At 33.1% G+C, this 25,148-nt stretch overlaps 1 protein-coding gene across 9 annotated transcripts in view; it reads right to left on the minus strand.

Moving 5' to 3' along the window:
* Window positions 1–25,148, minus strand: part of LOC106870672 (beta-1,3-galactosyltransferase 5) — a 266,266-nt gene that overhangs the window by 77,565 nt on the left and 163,553 nt on the right. Inside the window, exon 1 of one of the 9 annotated variants that reach the window (XM_089348689.1) lies at window positions 4,439–4,581. The exons of the other annotated variants lie outside the window; for them this stretch is intronic. The gene's annotated coding sequence lies outside the window, so the exon portion shown is untranslated. Of the gene's footprint in view, window positions 1–4,438; window positions 4,582–25,148 lie in introns of those variants that run through there. 9 annotated transcript variants of the gene reach the window in all.

A 25,148-nucleotide genomic window follows, 5' to 3' on the forward strand; every position in this document is an offset into this window, starting at 1 on the left:
GTGCACGTTGAGTAATGTAGAAACAATTGGTACGGAAGTTAGAATATACTGGAAACTTGAATTATCACAGAGATTTCGGCACATCCTGCACTACTCCCTCGTGGGTAGGAAACAATACAATGGCTTACAGAGCAACCCACAGAGCAGAAGCATATCTTCAGGTAATATGACTCAGTTTCTAGTTGCATAGGTGATGTTTAAACTTAACTAGACCATGTTGATAGTCGATTTATTCGTATAATTCAGTATCATTTCATTTTATCGCCACATCGATATGACCGTCCAACTGGACAGTCATATTGATGCAAGGTATACATTTCAACCAGAGGATTGAACCTCTATAATCTTCTAGCAGACGGACGAGCTCACCAGACTTTATAGTTTTGGACTATTTGCGCCCATCGTCAGTGGGGAACACCAAGCTGCTACAAGATTTTAAGGATTCGCTCCCTTGATTTCAATATATACCGGGTAAAGATTGCACCGATAACCAGGTGAAGACAGCGCCACATTGGGTTAAAAATGATAGTAATGTCGAACAGTCATATTAATTTAGCGATAAACATTACTTCTCCATATACTTGCTACTTTCACTTCCTATGGGGATTTCCTAACTAGCTTCTGTTCACATTCGCTGGTTTCTATGAATCGGATTTAGGTGAGGGTGGGAAATCACCTATTAACATTCATGTTATGCATTTCCATCTTTCCATTTCTCCTCCACCAATTTTATTCATAACTAATAACCAGGTTGTTTACGTTGCTAGCAGTTCAATAATTGAATCAATTTATATAAGATTATAAATGTAATTTTCTTTCCTTTAGACTATAAGCCGATGGAGAGGTAAACGTAAACAAGTAAGTGAGAAGCATCTTCTGTCGATATACGCATGTGCGTATGTATGTATGTATGTATGCATGCATGCGTGTATGTATGTATGTATGTATGTATGTATGTATGCATGCATGTATGTATGTGTGTGTGTCTGTATTTATGTATGTATGTATGTATGTATGTATGTATGTATGTATGTATATACGTATGTGTCTATATTTATGTATGTATGTATGTGTGTGTCTGTATTTATGTATGTATGTATATCTATATATAAAAATAAAATCGATCACATCGGCGCCGTAGCTTAGATACCGCTATAATAGGTACTAGATATTAAAAAAAATATGTCCTGGGGTCGGTTTTTTCGACTAAAACCCTTCAAAGATTTGCCCCGGCATGGCCGTAGTCAAAGGACTGAAACAAGTAAATGATAAAGTATATATATATATATATGTATATATATATATATGTGTGTGTGTGTGTGTGTGTGTGTGTGTGTGTGTGCATGTGTGTGTGTGTGTTTGTTTGCGTGCATATATGTGTATGTGTGTATGTATGTATGTATGTATATATATATATTATATATATATATATATATATATATATATATATATATATATATATATATATATATAGGATGTGAGGGGTAAATTGTCAACAGTTTATATTTTATTTCACGTATTCGCGTTGTTTGTTTTTGATTTTGTCGTCTCCACACTAGAGTAGGGTCAGTTGGGTACCGTGTGTGAGAAAAACAGCAACATAATGCAATTCACTCTGCCAAAGATTTGCAAACAACATGCTGTACTGATTGGCATTCGTTCCGGAAGCTCCACTGCGAACATTTCAGAGTGTTTGGGTGTCAATCTGAGGAGAGTACAGAGGATTCGGAAAGAATTAGATGGGTCTAATGGTGATTACGAAGGTACGGCAGCTCGGAAAACTCACTCTTGATTCAGTCATTTGACTGCCGCCATACTGGAGCACCGTCTTTTTAGTCTAGCAAATCGACCCCAGGACTTATTCTTTGTAAGCCTAGTATTTATTCTATCAGTTTCTTTTTGTCGAACCGCTAAGTTACGGGGACGTAAACACACCAACATCGGTTGTCAATCGATTTTAGAGGGACAAACACAGACACCCAAGCACACACGCACACATACATACATACATATATATACACACATACACACACACACACACACACACACACACACACACACACATATATACGACGGGCTTCTTTCAGTTCCGTCTTCCAAATCCACTCACAAGGCTTTGGTCGGCTCGAGGCTATAGTAGAAGACACTTTCCCAAGGTGCCACGCAGTTATGCGTACATATGATTTCATAAGATGTCTACCTGTTGAATGTATATTGTCAGAGAATAATTTATTCGTTCCGGCAAAATTAATAGAAAACTCATAAGTAATGATCCCTTGGATCATTTAAAAAGCAATAACCTAAATTTATAAATTGCCGTGACAAAGATTTAAGTGCTTTTCTGATGGATATATTAAATGGTTTGAATGCGACACAAATGCATCGTCTAATGGGTAATAGCTTCGGCTCCGTTTCCTACTGAAAATATATATTTTAGGGAAATCGTAATATATTTATGTTCACTAAATCATACAATGAAGCAAATAATCATGAGATTAAAAGCTGTACAATTCCCGCAAATAATTCTTAAAATATTAACCAGTAAAATAAGACAAAATATCTTGTATTGTAAACTATGTATAACTAAAAATTTGTTTGATTCGTCAGAGTTTTTATCTTAGGAATGCTTGACTTGACATTGGAAAGGTTAATCAAACAACTGAAAGTTGATCATTGAATTTAAATATATTTATGGCAGGATAGATAGGAATACATCGTTTCTCGAAAGACAACTTTTTTTCTTTCATTAGCTTGTGATTATTGGATTTTTTTTTTCTTTCTGTTTGTATGTGCACTATCGATTGGAGGTTCTCCTATGCGTTAACCTACAATGCCCACTTCATCTAGACTAGATAAAAATAAAACCGGAATTATTGGCATAGTATGTTCATAGTCTATATTGGTTGTACCTGTCTAATGCTGTACAAATAGCTGAACTACTTTGGCTAGGAAAACATGAATACATACTTACATACATACATATATTACATATATATGTGTGTGTGTGTATGGCATATGAGTCAATGATGGTTGCTTTCTCATAATACGATTTGACCTTACAAGAGTATATTTAAATTATGATTGTTGTCATGGTTACCATTTCATAGATTGATATTTCCTTTCATTGTTGTCTTCTCTAATGATCTGTCCTTTATAAATGCATTAATATTGTTCCTATTGTTACAGTGCGACGCTTTAATGATATTTTCTAGCCTGTCCAGAAGAGAGTACAAATATTGAGCTAACATCTAATAACTGCTAATGAATACCTTACAACGCTGTTCAACCATTAAAGTTGCATGAAAGATAATTTTAGACCCATTTAGATAAATAGGAGAGATGTTAGAAACTAAACATTAAATTATATAAATTATGAACCGAACGTGTTATAAACAAAAAAGATCTCCAGTTTATTTGGAAACCATCCAATCATTTTAATATATATATTCATTTTTCGCAGTGAGATTTCTTGTTTCTGTATCAAAAAGCTATATAAAGACCAGCATTGCAGTGTTGTTTAAAAGTGGTATAAGGTAGTTAGGAACACATGTGTCTGAAGTTTTTGATTACGATCTCTTAAGTTATCATTGAGTAGTTTTATCATATTACTTGCATGTTAATGGATTTCTTAATCAAATATTTAAAAAAAAGTTTTCGTTGTATTTACTAGATGGCTGTTTTTGTTATCACTATGTTTTCACCAATTCTTATATATATATATATATATATATATATATATATATATATATATATATATATATATATATATATATATATATATATATATATATATATATATATATATATATATATATATATATATATATATATATATATATATATATATATATATATATATATAATGAAATGAATAATAACATACGATAATAATTGTCAGCTGACAATTATCCATCGTCTATTATTATTCATTTCATTATAATACACCAAGAGAATTTACTACTTTTCGGACACCCTAGAGTATACCAACAACGTACTAAAAGTAACGCGTAATTTGGACCATCCTTTATGTGCTAAATACTCATAGGGTTGGTTTACTCTGTGTACTAAACCGAAATACCGTATCTGATATTTCGAGTCTCACCAATCATATGTCAAAACCACAGACATTACACAACACTACCTGGTGCATCACGTGATGTTATCGCGCGCTTCTCATCTTAGCTCTTATATATATATATATATATATATATATATATATATATATATATATAATACAAATAATATGTGAGTATATGCATATATACGTGCATGTATGTACATACCTACATCTACATATATATATATATATATATAGATGTATATCTGGGTGCAGGACTGCCTTCAATAGTCAGTTTTACACGCTAGAAGAAGTAGTCAAAACGATCAAAACCACATTTAAGAGCAATTTCTACAAGGAACGAAAAATAAAAACTTTTACCTTGTTATTGTATTCCGGTCACCTAGGTTTCAAATATTTTTTGGCAAATAAATTAATTTGCTTGGCGAAATTTTTAGCAATTTTTAGAACATTAGTTCGGCATTTATTCATTTACTGGCGACTGAAACTGCGCATGCGCGATGAATTTGAGAAAATTATAATGTAGAACGATGAGACACGTTTTATATGTCACTTAAGTATATGTTACTGTTATGGTGCGGTCACAGATAAGAATTTCACCTAGCAAAGTCATTTATTTGCTAAAAAAGAAATTTGAAGCCTTGGTTTGACCGGAATAAAATAACAAGATAAGAGGGTTTTTTTTTCATTTTTCATAACTTTTAGAAATTGCTCCTAAATGTTGTTTTGGTCGTTTTGACTACTTCTTCTAGCGTGTGAAATTACCTGTTGAAGGTAGTTTCTGTTGTGTTTATAGGTTCGCTATTTCATATTGACAGCATATTGTCAATATTGACAATATGTTATCTATTGACCTTTTATACATGCTAAATCACTGGTCCTGAAATTTGTAAAAATTCTCGCTACAATATATATGTATATATATATATATATATATGTATATATATATATATATATATATATATATATATATATATATATATATATATATATATATATATATATATATATATATATATATATATATATATATATATATATATATATATATATATATATATATATATATATATATATATATATATATATATATATATATATATATATTTATATATATATATATATATATATATATATATATATGTATACATATATATATATATGTGCGTGTAAGAATGTGCGTGTGGGGGGATCTATGAACTTCTCTTACAGCTGGTACCCCAATATAAACACAATCATTACAAGAAACCAACACCTGGAACCTAATACCAGTTGCAATTGTCGGGACACAGGATCCTGTCCACACTATATATATATATATATATATATATATATATATATACATATTATTTAGTTTAAAAGAGTTCCAACACTGTCTGTTTTTTTATGTTTTATTTATATTCCTGCAGAACCAATGTGGGGCATAGAATATGGAATATACAATATATAATATAAAATAAAATAAAATAAAAATGGATGGCACCATGAAAGAAAGTATTGAATGTAGATGAAATATTGAGTGTTCAATATAAAGGATCAAATATATAAATATATAAATATAAATATATATATTAAGGCGACTCGAGTTTCAGGGCTATTTCCCTTCGTCATGGCCGGTATGACAGACTTTAACAGATTTGACCGTTGACTGAACACTATTCAATTTTTTTTCTCCGTGTTTTTTCTCCTTATCTCCGTATTCTTTCTGTTGAAGAGCGTAGCTCGAAACGTCAAAGACTTTCCGTATTCCCGAGCGCCATACTAATATATACTTTTGTTATTTACACAAACTGTGCTCGTCTGTTGTTATTATTTGTATATTCTCCCATATATATATATATGTGTGTGTGTGTGTGTGTATATATATAGTCCGTTGCAGTCTAGTCTGGATTTAACATTCTCTACCTTAGTCGTCCACGTCCATTCTTATATCCGTTGATCCTAACTTAGAGAATGAGATGTGTTCTATTGTTTGTTTCAATCATCATGGAGACTAGTATTTGTCAAAATACAATGTTTATATACCAAAAAGATTTTATAACATCTTTCTAACATTTTCTGACATAATTTATATATATACTTTAACCATGTAACACAAGCCTTCTGTAGTTTTTTCACTCTTATTATCTTTTATATATATATATATATATATATATATATATATATATATATATATATATATATATATATATATATATATATATATATATACATATATATATATACATATAAGCACACATAGACATACACACACACACATGTATACATATATATATATATATATATATATATATATATATATATATATAGAGAGAGAGAGAGAGAGAGAGACAGACAGACAGAGAAAGAGGGAGAGAGGGAGAGAGAGAAAGGAAGAGAGAGAATGAGCAGCTGGTATACAAACAACGCATAACGACAGGTGTCTTGTTGCAAAATAAACAGACAGCATATCTTAGTATTACCATGCAAGGCGTTAGTATGCTGTTATTGTTGTCATTCTTGGTTATATTATGCATTGGCCACTCTGGTGTATATTCTATCATATATATTCGTTGCACCTGCTGCACATAAAATAAGTGCACAGTGCTCGTATATCTAGGAGTAATATCTGGCGAAATTACGGTGTACCTCTTTCACTCTTTTACTTGTTTCAGTCATTTTTACTGCGGCCATGCTGGAGCACCGCCTTTAGTCGAGCAAATCTACCCCAGGACTTATTCTTTGGAAGCCTAGTACTAATTGTATCGGTCTTTAGCCGAACCGTTAAGTTACGGAGACGTAAACGCAGCACCATCGGTTGTCAAGCGATGTTGGGGGGACAAACACAGACACACAAACACACACACACACATACACACACACACACACACACACACACACACATATATATATATATATACATATATACGACAGGCGTCTTTCAGTTTCCATCTACCAAATCCACTCACAAGGATTTGGTCGGCCCGAGGCTATAGTAGAAGACACTTGCCCTAGGTGCCACGCAGTAGGACTGAACCCAGAATCATGTCGTTGGTTGGGTAGCAACTTACCACACAGCCACTCCTACACCTACCAGTTATCGTTTTATATGAAGCCCGTGAATACTGCAGTTATTTTACTCTAAAATAAAAGCCTGCATTTCCTTAAACAGGTATATCTTCTCGCCATTTGGTATGTCTCGCAAATGTGTCTGTGCGTTTATGATGACTCGAAGCGATGTTCGGTGACTCGTTTGATATTTGCTATATTTTTCGCGTCCTTCTTTTCTAATTCCTGTAAGCTACACTTACGCATTTCCGTTACCATACACACACGCACGCACACACACACACACCCACACACACACACACACACACACACAGATACACACACATGAAAGTACACCGAAACAAACTAACTTCTCAACCATGATCGCTTGCGTTTGTTTATGTGCTCGTGAATGTGTACATGCGTGTGTTTGTAAATGTATATTTGTGTTACAAAAAGAAACGACTGAGGTTTATTTTTTTATTTACATTTTACACATTATTTTCCAATTAAGGAACACATAAAGAGTGACTCACTGCAGTGGAGGAAAGAAGACTAAATCCAAATACTATAGATTTTCTCACAACTATGGATGATCTATTTATTGTTTTGACTCTTATTTCTAGCAATATTGGTTAGTGACCTTGTTCACGTTAGTGACGTATATACTTCTGACTTTAGGATGTAAAATTGCGAATTTGACACTAATATTATTTATAAATCTCACACTACCGTTTATGAAATCAGCATATAATTTTAACGGAGATCTTGAAATTATAGAGAGATCTTGAAATTATATAGATATTATAGAGAGATGTTTAAATTATAGAGAGTTGAAAGGCGAAATGAGTTTAGCACCAGGTACGGCGAGAGCTTCTGATGAGCATTAACATGCGGCGTTAAGCATCACAATGCAAAATCATCGGTGCTCTAGCAACATCAGCGACTGTAGAGGGGATTGTCTCCCTTGTCAACTCATTAAAATAGTGCTTTTCTTGGCTATTGAGTTGTTTGACGTATATATTTCTGTCTTTAGGCTTTAACATTGAGAATTAGCCAAGGGGCTGTGTGGTAAGTAGCTTGATTTCGAGCTTCATTGCTCCGGGTTCAGTCCCACCGCTTGGCACCTTGGGCAAGTGTCTTCTACTATAGCCTTGGGCCGACCAAAGCCTTGTGAGTGGATTTGGTAGATGGAAGCTGAAAGAAGCTCGTCGTATATATGTATATGTATATATATATGTATATATATATATATATATATATATATATATATATATATATATATATATATATATATATATATATATATATATATATATATATATATATGTATATATGTACATGTGTGTGTGTGTGTGTGTGTGTGTGTGTGTGTCTGTGTATGTCCCTCCAACATCGCTTGACAACCGATGCTAGTGTGTTTACGTCACCGTAACTTAGCGGTTCGGCAAAAGAACCAATAGAGTGAGTACTAGGCTTCCAAAGAATAAGTCCTGGGGTCGATTTGCTCGACTAAAGGCGGTGCTCCATCATGGCAACAGTCAAATAACTGAAACAAATAAAAGAGAATATATATATATATATATATATATATATATTCTTTTGATATTTTATTTGCTTCACCCATTTGACTACAGGCATGCAGGAGCACCCTTTTCAATATAATTAGGGTCTTCAAAAAGTCTCTCCGCAGAGAATTTTTTCATCCTGCGCATCACTATGTCGCTACTTCAAGAGTTTTTGGGTGAACGAACTATTTCGAAGGGACTTTGGCCAAGAAAGGCACCTGACTTAACACCGTCAGACTTTCGTTTCTGGGGAGCAAGTAAAGGAGAAGTGTTTGAGAAATGCCCGGAAACCATTAAATACTTACTGCAGAGAGACTTTTTGAACATTCTATATATTAAAGTAACGTCTTTCCATAGAATGACCAACGGTTTTGCATCCACAAAGGCTCCCTTCTGGGAGGCAGAAATATTTTACGGTCAATGGTCATTTGGCCAGTGAAGAATAAATAATCCCAGCCCATAAATAGCTAGTCTAAGGGAGATAATCCGTCCTCGCTGACACAGGTCTTAAGTGATACCACTTTATTCTGAACAATAAAATTTCTAATAAATATAAAATATCTAGAATGCTGGTGTGTCTTCAATACATGTTTAAAAGAAGTATTATTTGCCAATAGACAAACAGGCATCTTTCTGTGCGTCTATGTTGCTGCTTCTACTGGTAGAATCACTATAGCTTTGAATGTAATGTTCTGCATAATTTATTTCGAATAAATTATTCAACTTTGCAGTTCTTCATTCTGACTTGAAACAGGAAATCTGAAACAGAGGATAGAGTAGCTCCTTTTACATCCAGCTGAGTTATATTGAATAGCCTAATGGGTAAAAAGTAGGTGAGTCGATAGCCTGTCCGTCGCTTGTCGAAACTCTATCAAAGATGCTTTCGACTGTATTTTTGAAATATATCAAACAGACTGATTCTAACTGGCGTGGTGAGATTAAGCAGGGATTGCATTCATCATGGTTTTCAGGACATAAACAGTTGCAAATTGAACCAGGTATCCTATTAGTAGATTCATAACTAGGATTCTTGGCATCCATAACATTTGGAATTATATAGGAACGTTGACAACGAACAAAACATAAACTTATCGTAAATTAATGTGATATTCTTTTCTACTTTAGGTACAAGGCCCAAAATTTTGGGGTAGAAGGCCACTCGATTAGATCGACCCTAGTGTGCAGCTGGTACTTAATTTATCAAAAATAAGTGTGACATTGCACCCCAAAATGTGCTCGCAGAAAATAAATTTACGCTTAAGATGCCGACGTAATGACAAAAATACAGGAAACGATATGAAAATGAAGACATTATGAGTCTGTATTAGCTCTTAAATACGATAAAATAGCTTGTACGCGGATTAATATATTCAGAATGAACCAATGCTGGAAAATTAAGTCAATAGCGTGCGATGAATATAAAACCTCAAAGTGACAACAGAATAAGAAAACAAAGATTCAGTTAGTGTATAGAGGGTTCAGTCATTAAAGTTTTACCAAATTGTGTTGACATCCATCAAAACAAGTAGGCAATCTAAGCAATATGGTGAATCTAATTGTGGATAACCACAAAGAACGATATTATCAGACACCCTGATACCTGACATTCGACACAACAGGGAAATTCTCACGTCGTTGTAAATACTAACGATCGAATCTCAAAGAAGAATTGTTGAAACGACTCAATAGTCACAAAGAAAATGTTACTCAACTCTGAATTTCAAAATTGTCAATAGAAATAAGCGCTGACATTCATTGCTTCAATAGTTATAAGAGGTGAATGATATATGTAATTAAGTTCACGTGTTAATTGTAATTGAATATTTGTTTCGTGTTTATCATCTGTATTTATATCAAATGTGATTGTGACTCTAGTCATTATCGTAATGAGCATGGCACCAATGATTATAATTGTGGTGATCGATAGCTTCTGGTTAGTTTGTGTAAACAAATGTCATATAAATAGAGGTTAATAACGAGAATGTGTAAGAGATTTATAGCTATGTTTACAATTTTATATATAGTTCTTATTGTTTATAGATAAATAATACTTATCATAACACATTTGCTCGTACGCTGATGCAACAGCGTAATTATATATATCTTAACAATTAATCCGAATCTTTAAGAAAAAATAATGTTGCATTAATATAACGAAAACTGTTGAATTATTTATTATAAAAGGAAATATATACAACGGAAGGAAGATTGCAAACAACTAATGATAATAGTTTGGTCTTACGTACGACATATGTATGTATTTACATGCATATCTGCATACAAACACCGTCACGCATACACACACACACACACGCACTTATATACTCTCTCTCTTTTCTCTTTTACTCTTTTACTTGTTTCAGTCATTTGACTGCAGCCATGCTAGAGCACCACCTTTAGTCGAGCAAATCGACTCCAGGACTTATTATTTGTAAGTCTAGTACTTATTGTATCGGTCACTTTTGCCGAACCGCTAGGTTACGGGGACGTAAACACACCAGCATCGGTTGTCAAGCGATGTTGCGGGGAGGAAACACACACACGCAAATATATACACACACACAGATACATATACATATATATGCATAGTTTCCGTCTACCATAGTTTCCGTCTTCCAAATCCACTCACAAGGCTTTGGTCGGCCCGAGGTTATAGTAGAAAACACTTGCTCAAAAAGCCACACCGTGGGACTGAACCCAGAACCATGTGGTTTGTAAGCAAGCTACTTACCACACAGCCACTCATGTCTACATTCATACGTGCACACACACACACATGCATGCATACACTCACAAGCACATATATACATAATTGTTTATGTATAAATGCAGCCGTTCACAAATGTATATATATGTTTCGCGTTTGTGTTTATATATGTGTTTATATTTAAGACTAAATGATTGTCTTTTTAAATATTAGCGTACACTTGACTGAACGTATGTACCTATGTTGTTTCAAGAATCAACATTTAACCTTTCGTTTTAAGCTGTACTTTTTTATCCTCTATTTAATCACAGTTTAATTAGTAGATTGATTGAGATTTGTCTCATAATTCTAATTATTGTAATCCGATCTACTGTTATTTTTCTCATTTATTTTTATAGTTGAGAATTGAGCAGACATAAAGAAAAATAGTGAAGTAGACCGAGATGCTGGAAGAAAGAGTGATTCAGTACATTCAATAGGGTGAGAAAGTGTTGGGTAGAAAATCATTAGTTTTTGAATAATGCTATAAGTAAAAACCGACTATATTTGAATGAAAATATTTTGATAATTGCTGTTTCTATATTGTGCTTGTTGAGGTATACGTCTTTCTAACATTAAGAAGGATTAGATGGATGTACATAGAGAAATATAGTGTGAGAAAAACAAAGATAATAACGAGTATTTGGCTATGCAAAGACGTTTATAAAAAAAGAGTTTGAAACATTAGTTTGAGTTGCTTATGACAATATTTAATATATCCTAAGTTTGGTAAATTATTAATGTGAACTATATGAGAAAATTCTTCAATTTCTATTTTAAAAAATCATAATTTATCTCACAAGGGAAATCAAAGAAAAATTACGTTTAGCAACGTATCAAATATCATCCCGCATAAATTATATACCTGTTCGAAGGCGACAATACAATCAGTCGCTTATTCCCTCATACATATTAATGCAGACACATTTCCTGCTCTTATAAAAAGTAAGATAATCGTTAGTAATGTTAATTTCATCATTGTCTATATTTTACATCGTGTTTTCTAATAAACTGAAATTATATCTGACTCTTCTCTCTCTACGTCTTTTCACTTATGACGCTATGTTTTGAATAGTCATGTACTAGTGTGTCGTGCATACGATGGTTTTGTGTAAACACATCTTTGTAGGGACATGTGGATACACACACACACACATACACACACACACACACAAACACACACACACACACACACACACACACACACACACATATATATATATATATATATATATATATATATATATATATATATATATATATATATATATATATTCTCTATTCCCGAGCATTAAACTAATACATCCTTTTGTTGTTTAGACCACCTGTCCTCGTCTGTTGTTGTTTTTTTCGTAAATTCTCCCATATATATATATATATATATATATATATATATATATATATATATATATATGAACGTATACCCAGTCACAACACACACAAAAACATCAGAGAACATAGAAAGGTTCACACTTTCATATGCATATATCTATGTGGAGGCGCAATGGCCAAGTGCTTAGGGCAGCGGACTCGCGGTCGGAGAATCTTGGTTTCGATGTCCAGACCGAGCGTTGTGTGTGTTTATTGAGCGAAAAACACCTAAAGATCCACGGATCTCCAGTAGGGGGTGGTGGCGATCCCTGTTGTACTTTTTCTTCCTGTTTCTTCAGTAACGCTACGATGGACTGACGTCCCGTCTAGCTGGAGGGAATACATACGCCATAGAAACCGGGAAATCGGGCCCATGAGCCTGACTAGACATTAAAATATACACTTTTAAAATGTATACTTTCTGTGCCAGCATGCTACATTCACTTCCTATATGGGTTTTGGTTTGCATAATCTACTTTGAGAATCTACTTGATTTTTATCTATCTTGGCGTTTATTCAGTTTGTCCTTACCGCTTGATTTTATGCAGCTACTAACAAACTTTCAGTCTCTTTTTCAGCTTTCGTTTCGGCAAGCATACCCTTGTCTCACTATTGCTATTTGCAGAAAATATCTTTGGGAATCTTCCATGCAACGTCTTCTCATGCTAGTCAGATAATATCTATTTCTTTTTCTTGATTTACGTTCACCAATTATTGAAGATACGACATTTATGTTTTATTTTTCGTCCTTTTTCCTTACGACCCATGAACCAAACGAGCATGATGGGTTGATCAGTAACTAACTGCGCTTTCCCCTATCTATAATTGTTACATCTGGTCTATTCTCATCTAACTTCTTTTTCGTTCGAATAGGCAAGTCCCTCGAAATCTCACATTTCTCCGACTACAGTACACTTTTGACTCGGTGATTGTATCTTGTGGTTCCATCTTCAAATCCACATTTCTGGCAGAGTGCCTCCATTTCTAAAACTCTCGCCGTGCCAACTTGTGTAATTCTGCTACAATGAGTGCCACTATCTTGTTTCAAGCTCTACAGGCTCTTCATATTTCTGACACATTGTCTCCATATATATTTTCTCAATTTGCTTGTTATTATTCGTAGGTGGTGAGCTGGCATAATCGTTAGCACGTTGGAACAATACCTAGCAACATTTCGTTCAGCTTTACATCGTCATAACCGACGGAGTGGTTCTTTCATATTCATTGCATTAAAAAATAAACGGGCATATTTAAATCAACAAAATACATAACTTAATGGCATTTATCTCTGCTGTATAAATATAATATCATAAATTATTATCCCGAAAATGATCAAAATTATCTAAATTTACAAATCCCCTCTCCGATGCTGCTGAACAAATATACTACACAAAGATAACGTACTCCCGCTTCTTTTCCAACCACACTGCTACGATATCTCTGAGGAGAATAAACAGACATGTTATCTCTCCCCAAATACCCGTAATAAAGAGAAAAAAAACGATAGTAGCATATTCTCTTTTAATTTTAAGAAATAAACAAAGTCCACACGTGCCGATTGCATCAACGTTGTAACAGTCGTTTCAAGATAAACAAGATTTCATAATTCAAATTCATTATAACTGTTTACATAAAATAATATTAAGATCTCTGTTTGCTGTGATAAAAGGAAAGTAAATTTAATCAGTGAAAGCGCCTTAAATGTATTCAAGTAAAGAACTATATCAAAATTTTGAAATTTTCGCTTTCTCTCTCTCTCTCTCTCCCCCCTCTCTCTCTCTCTCTCTGTCTGTCTGTCTCTCTCTCTTTCTCTTTCTCACTCTCACTCTCTGTCTGTCTCGCTGTCTGTCTCTCTGTCTGTCTCTCTGTCTCTCTGTCTCTGTCTCTGTCTCTGTCTCTGTCTGTCTCTCTCTCTCTCTCTGTATCTTTTTTCTCTCACTCTTTCTCTCTGTCTCTCACTAGGCATCTATGTACATTACACTTCCATACACACAAATGCATGTATAAACACATGCAAACATAGTGCACATATATGAGATTCTATTCTCCTCTAGGCACAAAGCCCGAAATTCTGGGGCGGGGGTCCAGTTGATTAGATCTATCCCATTACGCAACTGGTACTTAATTTGTCGTCCCCGAAAGGATGAAAGGCAAAGTCGAACTCGGTGGAATTTCAGAACGTATAAAAAGACAAAATACAGCTAAGCAGTTAGCGGTATCTCGGTGTAATCAACTATCCCCCTCCCCACAATTTCCAGATTTGTGCCTATAGTAGAAAGGATTATTATTATTATTATTATTATTATTATTATTATTATTATCATTATTGTTATTATTGTTCAGTAGTTTTATTTTTATAACGTGCTTTCACTTCACTACCGAGCGCAGCTCTATGTGCCTTGGGTATGTGCTGTGGTTTGCTGTGGTGCTCTTATGTTTACTGTATTAAAAGTGTTTTGCGTAGGATGTGTGCAGTGCCCAGTAGTGCAATTTTCTGTATGTTATATATATTTGTAAGTCCTGGTGTTTTTGTTATGTATTTGTCTGAATATTTTTTTATTATACCTAAGGCACCTACTATGATAGGAATTGTTTCTGTTTTTAGATTCTATGTTCGAGTTACCTCTATTTCCAGGTCCTTGTATTTTTAAAGTTTTTCCATTTCTTTTAGAGAAACCTTGTCATCTGCTGGTATTGATACATCAATTAGAAAGCATTTTTTTCTTCATGATCTTTGACAACTATATCTGGTCTATTTGACTTAATTTCTCTATATGTGTGTATTGGCATATCCCAGAGTATGGATGCTTTCTCGTTTTCTGTGACCTTTTCTGGTGTGTTTTTATACCATCTTTTTTCTGTTGTTATTCCATAGTGTTGGCATAGCTTCCAGTGTATATAGGTCCCAGCTCTGTCGTGTCTGTGAATATATTCCTTCTTAGCCAGGACTGGGCAGCCAGCGATAATACGATTTATTGTTTCTTGTCGATCTCCACATATTCTACAGTTACTTGTTATGTTTCTTTTCATTATATGTTTTTGGTAATTTCTGGTGGGGAGGCTTTGGTCTTGTGCAGCAATTAAAAGTCCTTCAGTCTCTGCTTTGAGTCCTGAGCTTCTCAACCATTGCTGGGATCATTCTATCAGTATTGATTAGAACATCTCAGACGATAGTAAGATTCATACCTTCATTTACGTATTGACTCAAGGTGATGTTCATACCAGTAAGCTTGAGTGCTGATTTTGTAGTGTTTACATATTCTCCTATGTAAATACTGTCCTACGTTATCGTGGCGACGTTTTTATTCGCTTGGTTTGGGCATTTGACTTCGTCAAATGTGACGCAGACTCTGCATTTAGGGATTGAACTGTTTCGAAGAATGTTAGCCTAGTAGATTTTGCTAAGCAAGCTTTGATATTGTTCTAACAATATGAAATCTTCCGTGTCTGCTGTCAGTCCGGAACGTCTCAGTCATTGATAGGTTGTTGCTTGGTCTACATCAACATATCAACTTCGAAGTGTATACTGTCCATACAGAGGCCTCTGACTCCGCCGCTCCTCAATTGGCTTCTGCCCATTTTTCTTTGCAGCTTGCTTGATCCGTTTTGCTTGTTTTGTGGCAGTAGTTTCAGGTTCTTCATCTAATTCAGGATTAATGCGAAGTTCCCTTGAGAATACGAATTTGCTAGTTCAGTTCAGTTTTTAGCATGTGTCATATTCTCCTGTAATACTCCTTTCTATTTTTGCCTTCATAGTAGTATGATGTATACCATCTCCTTCATTTATCCTCAGTTATTTATAACATTTTTATGTGTCAAGTTCCCTTATGGTAGTGTCGTTATCTGATTTAATGGAAGCTGCTTGCCTGATCTTGCCTAAAAAAAAAGTTGTTTTAGCACACTTATCAAGACTCACATTCATCCCGATATCATTGCTAAACTATTTAACAGGTGTTAGCAGCCCTACTAAATCTTTGTCATTTATAACAAACAGCTCCTGATAGTCCTTATAAAACAGATGGTTTATTGTCGTGTTATACATTTTGAACCAATATCTGGTGTTATTCAGTTAGTTAGAGAGTGGGATCAGTACCATGCAAAAGTGTAATGGGGAGAGAGAGTCACCTTGAAAGAAGCATCATTTGATGTTAATGTTGTTAGATTGGTTCATCCCATTACTATGGTTTAGAAGGAGACGTGTGTTCGACTTGGCCATGCTACCTTGAAAGAATTTGGAGGCGGCAGGTGAGATCTTATATTTCTCAAAGTCCTTGAGCAGCCAGTTATGTGGGACACTATCAAACGCCTTCCTGCTGTATATCTATGCCATACTTAGGTTCTTCATTTGCTCCGACAACTCTCTACAATCATTTTATTTATGAGTAATTTATCTTTGCATCCATAAGAATTCCTTTTACAGCCTTTTTGAGCTTGTGGAAGGATAGAGGTCTGTTCAAGGAAAGCGTATATTCTTTCAGTTAGTATGGGTTAGAGTGTCTTGTAGGTGATGCTGTGACATTTTATTGGTCGTTAGTTCTTTGGATTTTGTGTGTCTTCAGTTTTTGGTAGTAGGTATGTTGTTCCTTCAGTCAGCCAAGCAGGGATTTGCTCTGGGATCTGGATAATATGAGTTAGAGATGCAGAAAAAGTTTGGTGTACTTCTATGAAACAATTCAGCCAGGAATTATGTATCCGAACCCTTCCTGAGGTTTTCAATTTGTGAGGCTTCCTAAGAATACACCTTAACTCATCTATTTCTATTGCCAACCATTTATGCTTTACAACTGCATCAGGTCTCACTTTCACATGCTCTATCCAGTCAACTTCAGCATTATATTCTTTTTTGATGCGCCATATCTTCTTCTAGAACTCTTCCATTTCCTCATTCTTAGGTGGCTTCTTTACTTCTATCTTACTTTTGTCAATTTACTTATAACATTTCTTTCCATGCGTCTTGAATCCTTTGTTTTGTCGATAAAATAAAATTCGATTCTTTTCTCATATCTTCTAAGCCGTTGAACTTTCAGCTGTATTCACTGCTTCACTAGTTCCTTGGTTGCAGGGAGATATATAAAATCTTTGATTTTATATTTTTGCTTGAGTTCTTTAGCTTGTTTCTTCTTAACATTTCCACCTCTAGCAAATTCATCGAGAACTGATACATCCGGCCGCAGAGATTCGATCTTTTTGTATTTCTACTTTCCACGTAAGAGATCTATTGACATAGTCGGTCCTTTTCCGTGTCGTCTTGATAACTAGTTGAGCAGTTACAGCTTTAGCAGCGGAACAAATGAGATTATTTAAGGTTCTTATGTAATTTTCCTTATTTCTTAAGATCGACGAGCTGCCAAAATCGTTAGCACGCAGGACGAAATACTGCTAAGAATTTCGTAAAACTTTATGTTCTGAGCTCAAATTCCGCCGAGGTCTACTTTGCTTTTCATCCTACCGAGTTCGATGAAATAAGTACCAGTTACTCGACTAGGCCTCTCCTCCATAATTTCAGGCCTTGTGCCCTTGTGCGCATACTAGAAACGCTGTTACTGTCAGATTATATATGCTATAAATTTCTGCTTATATATATATATATATATATATATATATATATACGATAGCAAAGACACCCGTCCTTTGGACGGTTTATGTTGGTTTGGTGGTATTTTGTTAGCAAATAATTGAACTACCGAGAAGGTATATGAGCTGCATGGCAATCTCTGTTTCTGATTAACCTAGGTACGGAAAATGAAATTGAAGGCTGGTTATTATGGAGGTCGTTGTGCTTTAATGATCACACAGAACGTATAACTTTGGAAGCGATGGAAAATAGAGCTACTGAAGTGTTTTGAGAGTAGCTTACCGATAATGACTGACAAATATACTTGATTTACATGAAAGCGAAATTTCTTGTCAGAAAGAGGTACATAAATGGTGTAATGAAATTGAAGGAAGACGTTGAAGAATCTCCTCTTCGAGTTTATTCTTTTCAACACCAACGTGAGCAATTGTTTTCAGAGAGATAAGCTAACAAAAGCCCCTTTATGCTGTCGTCCCACAGAGCCTGAGCATAAACTAACAGCGAATGCTGCATAAAGTTAAACTCGTATGGAACTTTCTGAACGATACGTGTATCTTTCGCTAGTGGAATCAAAACTCTTATTTAAAGGTTGATTCTTTGGGACAAATCATCTGTGATTGACAAAAAATGGCTAGAACGACTATGCTAAAACGTATTTGAAACAATGAGCAACAGTCGAAATATCATAATGGATGGATAAACAAAGGTTTCAACAAATAGAAGAGAGAAAGGGAATATCACCTTTAAGTAATTCAGAATAGTTAAAGGTAAGATTGCTAAAATTCAATGCTCTTTTAATATGGAAATTAAGTATGTTTGGTATTGGATATTCATCACCTACAGCGTTCCTGGTCAATTTAATCAATGCAGCAGGTGGACAGTCGAAATAAATAAATAAAATCCTTCCACTTTTACAACAAAATTTTAAAAGTATGGAAGACCCTACATACAAAAGACAATGTCCATTAGATCTATTTAAACGAGAGATCTGGGCAAAATGTTTATTGCATGACAAGCCTTGGGACATAAGTAATGCGTGTGTAAAGTTTGGTGAAAATCAGTTGAGAATTGTGGAAATGTATGCGTACAATAATAATAATAATAATAATAATAATAATAATAATAATAATAGCATCCAAAAATACCTTGGGAATGAGAACCCAGGGGTTTGATATTTCCCCAAGACACCCGATGAAGGCTGGAGGGTATATCAGCCGAAACCTTGTGTTAACAACAAACAAGATGAGGACAACAATCTGTCAAATGTAAATAATGTAAATAATGTAAATAATGTACATAATTCCGCATCTCCTAAATATAGAACTGAATAATCTGTTGTTAGTTTTAAATCTTTCTAGATATCCCAGTATCGATTTTTGTTAAATGTAAGAAGCCTAAGTTCGGATCTAGGATATAAGGCAACTGTGTATAAAATGTTAAAGATATCGGATGAAAGGTGTAGACGTTATTGAGGTACATTAAATTTTTGTACACGCACACGCACTCACACAGAAAACTTCAATTTTATATATATAAGATACGCAATGTAGGTGTTTCTAACAGCCTCAGTTATATTTATTGTCGCTTATAATGTTCCTTTTTCTCTACACATAGCTTAGAACTGCCTAAATGAATTATTTGTATACAGATTAGCGATTCGCAAAATCATCCATATATTTCTAAGGTGTAGACATATGGTGGAAGCGATCTTCGTCCGAGAACAGCAGAGTCAGGCTGCTTTTCGTGAAGAGGCTACAGCAAAAGCCGAAGATGACCGATCAGTATGGGAATACCTTTACCGCTACATTTCGGGCTGTTACGGACCCTACCAGCATGTATGTATGCAATTGTGCCTTGACTGTAGCATTAGAGCGTTTAGTTCGTATTCCTAGCAGTATCTATCTATCTAGATATATATATATATATATATATATATATATATATATATATATATATATAGTTTTAGGGAAAATAACCAATTTTCAAGAACTCATCGATGAAAATCCACTATCACATATAGAAAAATTAATAAATAAAAGCACAATAAATGAGTATAATATAAAGTAAAGTAAATATCATAAGATAAATATAATATAATATTATATTATATTATATTATATTATATTATATTATATATTATATTATATTTATCTTATGATATTTACTTTACTTTATATTATACTCATTTATTGTGCTTTTAATTATTAATTTTTCTATATGTGATAGTGGATTTTCATCGATGAGTTCTTGAAAATTGGTTATTTTCCCTAAAACTATATATTTTATATATACTTTATCTATAAGGCTCAATTTAATTTTAATTTTTTATACATTGATTTTAATTGAGTTTTTTACCTGTAATTTTGGATTTTGTCCCTAATATTATTATTATTATATATATATATATATATATATATATATATATGTATATATATATATATATATATATATATATATATATATATATATATATATATATATATATATATATATATATATATATATATATATATATATATATATATATATATATATATATATATATATATATATATATATATATATGCTGCCTTCTCAGTTTATTTTCTATTCAATTTCTTTAGTTCTTTATGATATGTAGTTGGCGAAGAATATACTTGAGTTCTTTCAACATATGAAATTATTAGTAGCGCTTTAATAGATGTATTGTGATCGTAACTAAATAATATTTATATTCAACCCGATCGAGTATATTTTTCTAGTATTTTCTTCACGGGTCAGTACATTATATGTATGCATATATATATATATATATATATATATATATATATATATATATATATTTATATATATATATATATATATATATATATATATATATATATATATATATATATATATATATATATATATATGCACAGACATATTTATATAAAATCAGCATGTGTGTGTGTGTGTGTGTGTGTGTGTGTGTGTGTGTGTGTGTCTGTGCGTAGGTATGTGTTTCAGTGGGTGGCTGTAGTTGTATTATCAGCTTATTATTTATCGGCCATGTGGTGAAATTCTCAAATTCGTTTGAAATTTCATTGGAATCAAATCCCTGGAAATTTATATTTTCACTCAAAGTGTTGAGCATACAAATTGCTGATGTCATTCGTATTGACAACTTACATGTTAATTCATGCTAATACATTAAACGACGTCTTCTTATCAACTGAAGGATTCAATGGACGAATTAATACTCCAATACCAGAGGTAATCAAACGTATGAATCTCCCTGGAGAACGTTATGCTGATATACTTCGAATATTGATTACATTGCAGTTAAACTTTTAATTAGTTTTTCTTTTTCTATATCGTGTGTGTGTGTGTGTGTGTGATTTATATATACATCAAGTGGCGTACGTACACTTTTGCTCTCCTTATAAGTAAATAAGTAAGTAAGTAAGTATATATGTATATATATATATATATATATATATATATATATATATATGCTTAAAAGGTCAGCAAAAGTTCACGCACGCTGCTATATGTGTATATAAATCCCCTAAATGGGAAAAGAACGCAACAGATGATGATAAGACACCCGAAGCAATAGACGATACGAAGATGGACCAGAGAAAACAAAAATTATTCACCGAGAGACCAAACCAATGACGGGCAATGCCTGGCTTTCTCTCCTCAGTCAAGTTTCCAGATTACCCTTACTGTTTCGGCCGGTTATACGTAGACTGCTTAAATGTAGCTGGCCTTAAGAATCTAAGCTAAGAGCATTAAATATTTTGGGAGAAAGTAAGTGAATGTGTACAACAAAGATAAAATAATAATAATAATCATGGTAATAATAATAATAATAATAATAATAATAATAATATGGCTGAGAAATGTTACGCAATTACAAATACAAACAACAAGAAAATAACAACAGGTGCCTTTCCACTAACAAAGACAATCAGTTTGAGCTGGTGTGTGAGGAGGGTAAGCCTTGAGGCAGGAAATGCATGAATTTAAGAGATTAAGTCTGGAGACAGGAATAGAATATGAGATGCTTTGTGACTGGTAATCGAGCTAAGAAAAAATGATCATGCTTCGCCGAACGCTGGTCACGTAGATAGAAAGAGAGAACTAGTAGGCAGAGTGATTGAAGAATTGGAGGAGAACGATAAAGAGAGAAAAAAATCAAAGGGACACAGAGAAGGTACAAGGGAGATAAAGAAAGAGAAGGCCAAGAAATGTGAGAGAAGGGGAGCGAGAAAAAGAAAGGAGGAAAGAAGGAAGAAAGCATGAGGTGCAATATAAACATCTCTCTCTCTCTCTCTCTCTCTCTATATATATATATATATATATATATATATATATATATATATATATATATATATATATGTGTGTGTGTGTGTGTGTGTGTATATATATACATACATATATGTATATATATATATATATACATGCATATATTGTATATACGTACATATATATATACACACATATATATATACGTACATATATATATCAATATATTTATATACGTGCATACACATGTTTATATATCTATACATATGTATATATATATATATATATATATATATATATATATATATATATATATATATATATATATATATATATATATATATATATATATAAATATACATATATATATACACATACATGTATATATACATGCATATTTATATATACATACGTAGATGTATATATACTTATATATATAATGTTTAATAAACATACATGTATGTGTGTGTATATATGCACATCTGTATATACATGTACAACTTTTTGCACATGTGAATATTAATACAATAAACTCGCACATATATATTTGTGTGATTGGAGAAAAGTGGAAATGTGTTTGTTTGTCTGTTCATAATGGTAATGACGTGTAAAATTTCTTCATTTGTTTATAATTCTCTGTTCACATCCCGACATATTTTCAAGGGCGTGTTCAGATTTTTTTTTTTTCTGTTCAAATTAAATTTACCATCTATAATAATCTAACACTTGCTTCTTCATGTATTTCTCAGTGGAAATGATCAAAAGGAAGAGTAATTCTTCTTTGCAACATCTTATATTATTAGATTAGCAGTTATACGATAAACACTTTCAGTAATACTTTCTGGAAATAGGAAGAGATCAGGAATAAATAATCCCTTTAATTGATTTTGCATCACACATCTGAGATGTATTCATCCACTACGTAAAATTGCCAGAGGAGCAACGAAAAACGCATACTGCATTCAAAATATACATACATTAATATATATATTAACACTGGCATACACACACACACACACACACACGTGTATTTGCATGAGTGAATGTATATATAAATATATATAGAGAGAGACAAACACGGAGACAGAGAGAGCCATATGTACACATAATGTATCCATACGTACACCGCACACAAACACACACGCATATATACTTAAATACATACACACATACATACATACATACATACATACATACATATATATATATATATATATATATATATATATATATATATATATATATATATATATATATATATATATATATATATATATATATATATACACACACATACATCTATATATATATATATATATATATATATATATATATATATATATATATATATATATATATATATATATATAAGACGTTTTACTCGTCATCCTACATTAGTTAATTAACGTATAGTTAATGCAGAAACGAACGGCAAATGGACACAGAATGTCAAGTTGAAAAGCATATAATAAATGCACAAGCGAACGGAAAATGGACACAAAAGATCCCTAACTCCCCATCACTTACCGACCAGAGGGTCAGACCCACTTTCGTGCCTCTAACGATAATATTGATTCCCTTCCAGTGTCAGCTGGTGAAAGCTGCAGGGAGAATTCAACCGAAATATAACAGACCGCGAACACACAAAGTAGAAATAGATAAACAGAAGTGATCATACGCAGTAACTGATATACATATTCATTGCTGATATAATATGCATGTGCAATTATGACAAAGCGGTGAATATGTATTTATATGAAATATTTTAGAACTTGGAAAATTTCAATTCAATTATGAAGAAGTGAAGAATTTCGAATCAAGAACGTTGTTCTGTAGCAATACGTAATAGAAATAGATCAAATTTTCTTGATTTCGAACGTCAACCCTTCTAGAATATATATTAACAATGCGTCTATATTTCAATTAAGGACCAGTGAGTATTAAAATTCCCCAACAAAACATCTCAAGATTGATCGTAGTAGACATTATCAATTACAAAGTTGGACAATTTCCAACAACTTTCAAGTCTTGTGATTCAGTTCTCTTGTTGCACATCACCATGGTATAGTCTGTATGTGACTTCAACTGATGTTTTGGAATATGATAGGAATGTTTAAACAAGTTTGTGCATAATTAAATTCAATTTGATGAACTCCTGAGAAAGTTTACAAAAATTCTGAAGGAAACTGAGGCAAGTTGCTTGTCATTAACCATTATGAACTGGCTGAATTTTCTGCATACCATGTTATTATGGCTAAATTCATTCCAGAGAATTGTAATGCGCAGCACTGATGTGAGTAGCCAAACTGAGTATTTCAGCCAAATATTGAATTCGCGCATTCACACAAAGATGTCTACACGATTCATATAATGATATAAAGTTGACTACATTGGCTATCCGTTTCATACTATGGATATAACACTATAACACACAGTCGATGGTAACTTGGCATCGATGAGAACAATAGTTTTGCAAAACAAATAGGTGCCCTTGTATATATTTACAAATCA

The sequence above is a fragment of the Octopus bimaculoides genome, chromosome 1 (genome assembly GCF_046866305.1).
Source record: "Octopus bimaculoides isolate indiv1 chromosome 1, ASM4686630v1, whole genome shotgun sequence".
NCBI classification, from domain to species: domain Eukaryota; kingdom Metazoa; phylum Mollusca; class Cephalopoda; order Octopoda; family Octopodidae; genus Octopus; species Octopus bimaculoides.